This window comes from Aegilops tauschii, chromosome 7 (genome assembly GCF_002575655.3).
Source record: "Aegilops tauschii subsp. strangulata cultivar AL8/78 chromosome 7, Aet v6.0, whole genome shotgun sequence".
NCBI classification, from domain to species: domain Eukaryota; kingdom Viridiplantae; phylum Streptophyta; class Magnoliopsida; order Poales; family Poaceae; genus Aegilops; species Aegilops tauschii.
Genome location: NC_053041.3, coordinates 439,150,992 through 439,161,195, shown reverse-complemented (window position 1 = coordinate 439,161,195; position 10,204 = coordinate 439,150,992). Strand labels below are relative to the sequence as shown.

General features: G+C 37.4%; 1 long non-coding RNA gene across 2 annotated transcripts; it reads right to left on the bottom strand.

Moving 5' to 3' along the window:
* Window positions 1-3,865: 3,865 nt before the first annotated feature.
* Window positions 3,866-7,552, bottom strand: LOC120970008 (uncharacterized). Of its 2 annotated transcripts, XR_012189166.1 has the most exons (3): window positions 4,495-6,671; window positions 4,128-4,386; window positions 3,866-4,050 (listed from the first exon to the last, which is right to left on the bottom strand). It is a non-coding gene; the product is annotated as an uncharacterized lncRNA (long non-coding RNA). The 2 variants fall into 2 exon arrangements; XR_012189165.1 differs by lacking the exon at window positions 4,128-4,386 and having other exon boundaries at window positions 4,495-7,552.
* Window positions 7,553-10,204: the final 2,652 nt, after the last annotated feature.

Genomic DNA, 10,204 nt, shown 5'->3' with positions numbered 1-10,204 from the left:
TTGAAATTATGTGTGATGCTAGTGATTATGCTATTGGTGCTGTTCTAGGACAAAGAGTTGATAAGAAACTAAATGTTATCATTATGCTAGTAAAACTCTAGACAGGGCTCAACGAAATTATGCTACTACTGAAAAAGAATTTATAGCAGCGGTGTTTGCTTGTGATAAATTTAGATCTTACATTTTTTACTCTAAAGTTATTGTTGACACCGATCATGCTGCTATAAAATATCTTATGGAAAAGAAAGATGATAAACCTAGACTTATTAGGTGGGTTCTCTTGCTACAAGAATTTTACTTGCATATCACTGATAGAAAAGGAGCGGAGAACCACGTGGTTGATAACTTGTATAGGCTTGAAAATATTCTTGATGACCCACTACCCATTGATGATAGCTTTCCTGATGAGCAGTCAGCTGCAATAAATGTTTCTCATAACACTCCTTGGTATGCTGACTATGCTAATTACATTGTTGCTAAATATTTACCACCTAGTTTCACATACCAACAAAAGAAAAAAATCTTCTATGATTTAAGACATTACTTTTGGGATGACCCACATCTTTATAAAGAAGGATTAGATGGTATTGTTAGACGTTGTGTACCTGAGCATGAACAGGTACAAATCCTACGAAAATGTCACTCCGAAGCTTATGGAGGACATCATGCGGGAGACAGAACTGCTCACAAGGTATTGCAATCTGGGTTTTATTGGCCTACTCTCTTCAAGGATGCTCGTAAGTTTGTCTTATCTTGTGATGAATATCAAAGAATAGGTAATATCGGTAAGCGTCAAGAAATGCCTATGAACTATTCACTTGCTGTTGAACCATTTGATGTTTGGGGATTTGATTACATGGGACCTTTTCCTGCCTCTAATGGGTATACTTATATTTTTGGTTGCTGTTGATTATGTTACTAAGTGGGTAGAAGCTATTTGAACTAGTAGTGCTGATCACAACACCTCTATTAAAATGCTTAAGGAAGTTATTTTCCCAAGGTTTGGAGTCCCTAGATATTTAATGACCGATGGTGGTTCACACTTTATTCATGGTGTTTTCCGTAAAATGCTTGCCAAGTATGATGTTAACCATAGAATTGCATCACCTTATCATCCTCAGTCTAGTGGTCAAGTTGAACTTAGCAATAGAGAAATAAAATTAATTTTGCAAAAGACTGTCAATAGGTCCCAGAAGAATTGGTCTAAGAAATTATATGATGCACTTTGGGCTTATAGAACAACATATAAAAATCCTATGGGCATGTCTCCTTATAAAATGGTTTATGGAAAAGCTTGCCATTTGCCTCTTGAGTTAGAACATAAAGCTTATTGGGCAATTAAAGAACTCAACTATGATTTCAAACTTGCTGGTGAGAAGAGGTTATTTGATATTAGCTCATTAGATGATTGGAGAACCCAAGCTTATGAAAATGCCAACTTATTTAAGGAAAAGGTTAAAAGATGGCATGATAAAAGAATCCAAAAGCGTGAGTTCAAAGTTGGAGAATATGTTCTTTTGTAAAACTCTCGTTTTAGATTCTTTGCAGGAAAACTCCTCTCCAAATGGGAAGGACCCTATGTTATCGAGGAGGTTTATCGATCTGGAGCTATCAAAATAAATAATGCTGAAGGTACTAACCTGAAGGTTGTTAATGGGCAACGAATAAAAAATTATATCTCAGGTACGCCCATTAATGTTGAAAGCAATATTATCCAAACTATGACACCGAAAGAACACATAAAAGAAACCTTTCGAAACACTCCAGAATCGTGAAAAAGAGGAGGTACGTGATACGGTAAGTAAACGGACTCCAAAAAATCTGCAAAAATATTTTCTATCTGTTTTGGAATATAACAAAAATTAGGAAAATAAGAAACAACCAGGAAGGCAACCCTGGTGGGCACAAGACACCAGGGCGCGCATGGCTTGCCAGGCGCGCCCAGGTGGGTTGTGCCCACCTCTGGTACCTTCCGGACTCCGTTTTCTTCCATTTTCTTGTTTCCAAAGATAAAAAATCTTTATATACCCCCCGAACCTATTTTCCACTGTATCGCGGAGAAATCTTCTGTTTTCTTTTCTTGCTAGTTTCGGTCAGAGCTGTTAAGCCAGGCATCATGTCTTCTCTCTCCTCCAACAAAGTAGAAGAGGATGCTTGGTTGATGAAGATCGAGCTGAAGAGAGAGGGGCCCGAAGAACCTCTCGAAGGGGGCAAGAGCAAGGAGGCCATCGGGAATCAAGCGCCGGTGGTTGAGCAAGCCCTGCCTGCCGAGGAGGAAGAAGAAGATATCCTTAAACCCTACTGTGATTATCTTACCCCCATGGAGATTGAAGCCTTTCGGAAAACTGAAACGGTTCGTGTGCAAAATAAATATCTCACTCATGAAAATATTCTATTACAGGACCACATCACCTTCCTCCGGAGTGTCGTCCGTAGATTGGAGAATCTCTTGATCATGAAGGACAAGATCGCTACTTCATCGCCACCACCTCCTTCTTCATCACCGAAAGAAAATTGAGTATCGGGTATGGGCACTCCCCTTGGCTTACGCCAAGCTTGGGAGAGGTGCCCCGGTATCGTATCACCTCCACTATTGTTTTGCCTTTACTTATCTTAGTTCGATCCTTAGTTATCTTTTGCTTTAGATGAATAAAAGTTTAGTTCGATCCTTTCTTTTTGAGAGTTTGCTTAGTGATCTATCTTTGTAATCGTGTGCGAGATGTATAATAAAGTTTAGTCTGAGTTTTGCTTTCTTTATTTTCATGTTGCAATAAAAAGAAAGGGAATAAATGAAAAAGATCATATGCTAATCTTATGGTAAGTAATGACATCACATAAGGAAAATTATATAACTAGAAAATTTTATTGGAGATTGACAAACATAGCATTGGTCAATGATGCAACTCATAAAAGAATTAATAAGGGAAGAGAAGATTCACATGCAAATACACTATCTTGAAAACCTTTTGTGATTGTGAGCCCCCATCAAAATATTACATGCCAAAATTGTTGACGTTGGACAAGGAAGACAACATAATGATTTATGTTTGTTCATATTCACATAGAAGTTATATCAACATGTGGTGCTTGCCCCCCATCTTTTCTAGCCAAAAATTCTGCACCAAGAAGAGATACTACTTATGCATCCAAAAACCCTTAAACCCAAATCTTATTTTTCAAGAGTCCACCATACCCACCTAAGGATTGAGTAAGATCCTTCAAGTAAGTTGTCATCGGTGCAATAAGGCAATAAAAATCTATTTATATATAAAAAGTATTTGATGGGTTAACCAGAAAAAAAATTACTCTAGAAATTACCACAAAAAAAGAAACATCCGACCATTAATTTAATAGATAATTTTTTTATAACCATTAGATTAAATTTTACTTGAAAATTGCCCACCATTGCCATTGTAATAGAACAATGCGTCCTTCCCTCCCCTCTAGCTTTTTTTTTCCTCTAGGAATATTTTATCCTATCGCAGCGAACGACCAAACTAAAAAACAGAGTAAAAGAAAATAACAGGAAACCCTATGCTAAGGAACCCTAGCTTGGCTACACCATGCCTACCAGTCCTACGTCCTTCCTCTGAGGTCAAAAATCGCGAGCGAGGACTTGGAGGCACATGCCGTCCACTCCAAGGTGGCTCACGCAGCAGGACTAGAAGGCATATGACATCCCCTCCGAGGTGGCTCGCCCAGCAATCCGCATTGTCAGCAACGGCCCAAGCCAAGGTACGTGCGTTGATTCATAATCCCAAACTATCAAAGCCTACACCCTTTTGTTTTCATTCCCATGTCCTATGCACTCATATGACGGTCAATCTTACCATTCGTCGCACATTCTAACACACAAATCTCACAATCAATCTTACAATCCCATAAACAATAATCATGATAGGTTGAATTGATTATGTAGATATTATTCCAAATTAATATACACAGCCACAAATGGCTTTCCCTAAAAACTTCTCACGAGCGAGCGCCCCAATCTCCTTGATTGCGCCATCGGCTCCATTGGGCGAGCAGACCATCTCCAATAAGTACCATCTGAAGAGATCATATAGAACTGATTTAAAGTTCAATCTTTTCTCAACAACAAGAAAGAATCTGACACTACAACTTACGTCTTCAACTGAAGGTATGAAAACACAATCAATTAGTTTTAAATCATGTCCTAAGCTCCCCTTGCAACTTCTCAATGGTTATTGTACATCAACTTCATATCCTCATTGCAATCATCTTATTCTTAGAGTTCAATCTTTTGTCAGCAACAACAACAGAATTGGCAGTACAACCAATGTCTTCAATTCATGGTATGACAACACAATCAAATAGCTTTTAAGTTTGGATCAGGCCGTCAGTTCCACTTCCAATTGTTCAGTCCTAATTGTACATGAACTTGCAATCCTCAATTACAATCTTATTCTTTGCTAAATATATGCATTTATGGAATTGCATGTAACTACAATACTAGGGGTAAAAGATACTCACAATATTTGTGTTTTCACATGAAGATTGGAACTTAACATCCACTGTTCTTGGAAGTTGATCTCTTTTACTTTGACAACAAAGAAATAAAACTGTAAGCTAGAAAATAATCAAAATCATAAATCTTCTTAACCTTGAGCAATACTCGATAACATTTTTACAATATCATCTTCTTTAATGATGTATGCATTCTCATTGCGCAGGAAGAAACATAAATCAAAAGGTGTGCCACATAGCAAAAATGAGAGAAACCTTCCAAGATGGTTAAAATCATCAAATGTGCAATCCAACAAGCTGATCCATTACTAACCATCTTTAATAGGAGATATCACATGAGTGTTAACAACTAAAATATGCAATGCAAAAATTCAAGTTAGGCACATGCGGGTTTGTGATTTAAGCTTGGGTGGGGAAAATAATTCCAGATTGTCATCTGATTGATGTGAGTCCAGTCAATAAACAACGACAAGATATGAGAGGAGAACGAAACTTCAAGACAAGAAAAAGAGACAACTTTTGATCATACATGCATGGAGATGTGCCAGACCGACAACTATGCCGAAAGAACAACCTATGAACTACGTGCGGTGAGCAAATATTTACAAAGTTATTTCCTTATGTGTATTATCATCCACTATATTTACTTCAACTGCTAAATGCCCGTTACATGATGCACAAATGTAGTAAGGTATACTGGAACCAGCATTATAGCTTGCTTCTGCTTTGCACATCAATTGTGTTATCTATGTGTTCAATTCTTTCCAAGCTTACAAAAAATTCTTCATTAAATCAATCAATTTGATGTACAAATATTTGATCTAACAGAGTTTATCATACACAAATGGTTATGGTGCAAGGCCACCTATGCATTTCCATTATGATCTACAACTAATTTGAGGTTCTCTATTAAATAAATATTAAAAAAACATGTTGCATTTGGTCCTGGCTGTAGATATCAATTATTTCTTTTTCAAAAACATGAGAACACATTTCCGTGCACTTTAGCTTAGCCAAGACAGAGGCAAAATCAACATTGTTGAATTTCCACAGGGAACCATATCTTGTACAGATGTTAATCATGTACATTGACCACTATTACAAGTAATAAATTGCTCATGCTGCAAAAAATCTCATTTTTCTACTAAATGGTATTTATGTTTGTGCAGAGCAATTCAATAGAGATAGCTACATGTAAGACTATACAGGAACAGGAATAAAAAAGAGCAATGGAGAACCCGTGGCACAAAAAAATCAATAATCAGTCAGGCTGGTAAGACCACGACGTAAGTAACAAGAAAATTAAATCAAGATATACGGTTTGGGCATCCATAAACCTGGTATTTCTATTATGCATGTGTACATGACTAAATGTAACACAAAGTGCAAAACATAAAAACCGAGGACATAGAAAAAAGCACCACATATGTATGTTCTATTAAGACAATACAAATCTGTAAACTGATGCTGAATTTGGAAAATTGAACAGGACAAAATAGGATTAATGCATACAAATTAGAAGATAAAAGGGAGTCAACAGATCCTCACATTGTTGAGGGGCTTAAAACTATGTTGGATAGAGATAATAGACTAGCAAAAAAACTCAGAATGGCAAGGATAAATTCAAAGAAGGCGACTATCACAACTTGAAATTAAGACGACACAACATGACATCTGCAACTGAAGTTGCAGCCTAGATTGTCAATGATACAACAGAGAATAGAAAAGGATAGGATATCATTGTTTAGTACAAAGATACGTGGCCAAGAAGAATACCATAGAACCATTCAAAATTCATGGCCATGCAGTGTCCATTAATATGCTCTTACGGAGAAGATGGGCACAAAGGAAATATACATTAGATATGAAAAAAAGGTGCAAAAGGCAAGAGAAAGCATGCAACAATTTTGGAATGCTATAAGAATCATATATAACAACGTACTAACCAATTGAAACACTTGATGGTGTGCAAAAAGCTTAAATTACAGTGCCTTTGCTTGAATTTTGCAGTACATACTAGACTGGATCAAAATACATCAAGGAAACCTAAGAACGGAATTATATGCTGGCCTGCAAGACACAAAAGAAAGAGGAGATACAAGGGCTGACAATGTACGAAGGACAATACTACTACCATGTGCCATCCAACTTCCACAGATAGCCCAAGACACAAGTCATTAAACTACCAAAATCTTATGTAATATATGGGTGGGCTGGATACACAGATTTATTTGCGACATTCACGTGTAACGCGGCTTGGCCGGAGATTGAATCTGTGCTACAGGAAGTATGCCAAGCAACATCACAAAGACCTGATATTGTTGACCGAATTTCTACATAAAGCTAAAGGACTTCATGAGAGACATAAGAGGAAGGGAATAGTTTGGAAAACCAATCGCAAGTGATAACCTACTGACTTGATCACATCTATTATTTTATTTTCTATAGCACAAATGAACCAACAACAAGGATGATGTGGTCAACAACATAGGCTACACCAAAATATTCTAAAGGTAGGAACTAAAAACACACTTACACTTGCTACTAGCCTTTTTAGGTAACCATAAGTGGATGGAAAATTAGTACAGTGCAAACTATATTCAAAATAAAAATGGCTTTTCTATGCTAATATGGCGGAAGCCGCAAAATGAATATGAACTACTACTGCCAGAAGTACTGGAAACATGCATCAACATTTGATGGAAATAGCTCAATAGTACCAATTGTGGACACTATATATCTAATATCTGAAGCTTATTCTTTTGAACAAGCCAATAGTGACAACATCCACGCATCGTTATAGTTGACGTATATAATGCAATGGCACCTATTTCATATTCATTTATTAAACTTAATTCTATCTTTGGGAAATAGTAGAACTATAGCTTTTTTAGCGATGAAACTACAGCTATAGCTAATCTCAAATAACTAAATACTTATTAAATTTGTTCAATATGAATGGGAGCAGGGGGGTACACCACCGATGCCCACCCAAGCACGAAAAAAAGTGGACGACATAAACAAATTTACATCTTTAACTAACAAGTTGTGCAGTTGTGCCTGGGTTTCATTATATTGGTTCAACCATACACATGCAGAGAAAGGAAGAAACGGGAAATAAATAAACAAGGGAGGCAGGAAAAGGGAGAAGGGGGAACCACATGTGGAAGAATGAGCCGCCGAAGTCAGGCTGCCACTATCGAGCATGAAGATGACCTGTCGGGCCTCCTCCAATGCCCAGCTTCTAATCGACCACTCCCGCCCCGTTGACCGCCTGAGATATTGAGGAAGCGTTCAGGGAGCCAAATCAAGTGCCACCCGTGGCGGCACCAGTGAGCCGAGCTGCAGAGGTGCGTGCAGGTGGGACGAACAAGGTTAGCAAGGAATCGAAGACGGGGAATTAAATCCGCGGCGCCGATTAGCAGAGTCAACAGCCAGAACTCATCGGGCAGAAGCAGATTTGGAGCGGGCAGATAGAAGGAAATGAAAAGGGGATCAGGCAAGAGCCGCGTGTGAGTGTGTGAAGGTGTGAGTACGAGCGAATAATTTTTTAGGGGGTGAGGGCGAGAGAATAGATGTGCGGAGGCTATGTACATGTGCGTGAGCCTATTGGGCTTAACAAACTCCCTACTAATCAGCTATGATTGCGTATAGTAATACATCCCTAAAAAAAGTAGAGTTTGCATACGTCTGTTTGAGACTAAATTAGTATAATTTTCTATGATGCAAAGAGTATGGCGTTTCGGCGACCGAGCTTCATGGACCCTTTTATTTTTGAAAAATTCAAAATTCAAACTTTCCGAGTTCAAAAAAAACTGAAAATAATTAAGCAACTATACAAGGGTGAAATGTACATGTGTGTAAAAATTCAGGGCGAAATACCTTGAAATGCGACCAGTACAAAAAAGACAAAATTTTGGACTTTGAAAATGAATAGTATCATGTGTTAAATAGCATCAAATTTGTTTTTTTTGCAGAGCCCTCATTTCAACTTATTTTGTCTTGGAAATTTATATACCTGTACATTACGCCTCCATGTATATCTGTATTTTTAAAAAAATGTAAAAATATAAATTGTCACGAATTTCACAAAAGGAGGCCTCCAAAAGCAATTTTCGATGATGCAAATACTACAAGAAAACAAAAATATACAGTACATGATCATAAAAAAACTCAAACAGGTACAAATCATTGTTGTTTGGACAATAAATAAGGAACTGCAATTTCATGTCAAACCAACAGAAACTATCGACATGATTATGCAACCGCATCCAACAAATCCACGTGTTGAACAGAGGCGCTCATAAAGAGTATGGTAAAAAGGTTTGCGCCCAACATTTCCTCTAACATAAAAGAGAACTTCCTCTCATCATGAAAACCATCAAAAATATGCCTTAGGGTAAAATTATATTTACAATCACCACCTGGCAAAGAAACGGCAAATATTGACTTTGTTAGGTAATGAAACTTTGTTAACTACTAGCCCACGCCCGAGACACGGAGTGCATGAAAGTGAGGACCATCAAGAAGGAAATAACGGGGAGCTTCGAAATGATCCTTGCATGCGATGGATCCAAAACAATATTTCTAAATGTCATTACACTTAGGTCATACTTTTATTTACACAAACCAAAATAGTGAATTCACATTAATAAACTTTTTAAAGTTCTAGCCCGCGCATCGAGCGGGCCACTATGCTAGTTGCTTCTAAAAGTGTTAGATCATTTAGTGTAAGAGAAAATTGAGTGTTGTACGAACTTGTGATAGCAAAGAATAAAAGCGACAGACTACATAATAAAGGTTGCTATCATAAGGGGCAATATAACGTGACGTTCTTTTGCACTAAGGGGTTGAGCATACAAACAAAAAGCGCATGGCAACCTCTGCTTCCCTCTGCGAAGGGCCTATCTTTTACTTTTATGTATTTACTTTTATGCAAAGAGTCAAAGTTTTTCTCTTTATTCCTTTTTATTTTCTCTTTTGGCAAGCATCATGTGGTGAGAAAAGATCTAGGCACATATATCCAGTTGGATCTGGGTAGCATGACTTATCATTATTGGCACCACCACCCTTGAGGTGAATACGTTGGGAGGCGAAACTATAAGCCTCTGTTTTTCTATGTGTTCGTTTGAAATGTTTTGCTCATGTGTATGCGGTGAGTGTTAGCAATCATATAAGACTATATGATGGTTGAGTATGTGGACTTGCCTAAAGGCTCCGATACGTGACCCTTCCTGAAAAGATGATGAATTGTAGTTGCAAAGTTGACTGAGAACATAGTTTGTTGGTTTCCAATAGAGTTTATGCTTTATGCTTCGATAGTGTGATGAATTGTTACTTATTCATGGGAAGGCTATGATAAAAGTTCTATGATAAAAGTTATATGTTAAAGTTTGTTGCTGTTATAATAATTTGCATGATGCTTCTATGTCTGTATTTTATTTTTATCGACACCTCTCTCTCTCTCTAAGCATGTGGACATGTTTTTGAAGGAAATATGCCCTAGAGGCAATAAGAAAGTTGTTATTTATATTTCCTTATATCATGATAAATGTTTATTATTCATGCTAGAATTCTATTAACCGGAAACTTAGTACATGTGTGGATACATAGACAAAGAGAGTGTCACTAGTATGCCTCTACTTGACTAGCTCGTTGATCAAAGATGGTTAAGTTTCCTAGCTTTTGACATGAGTTGTCATTTGATGAACGGGAT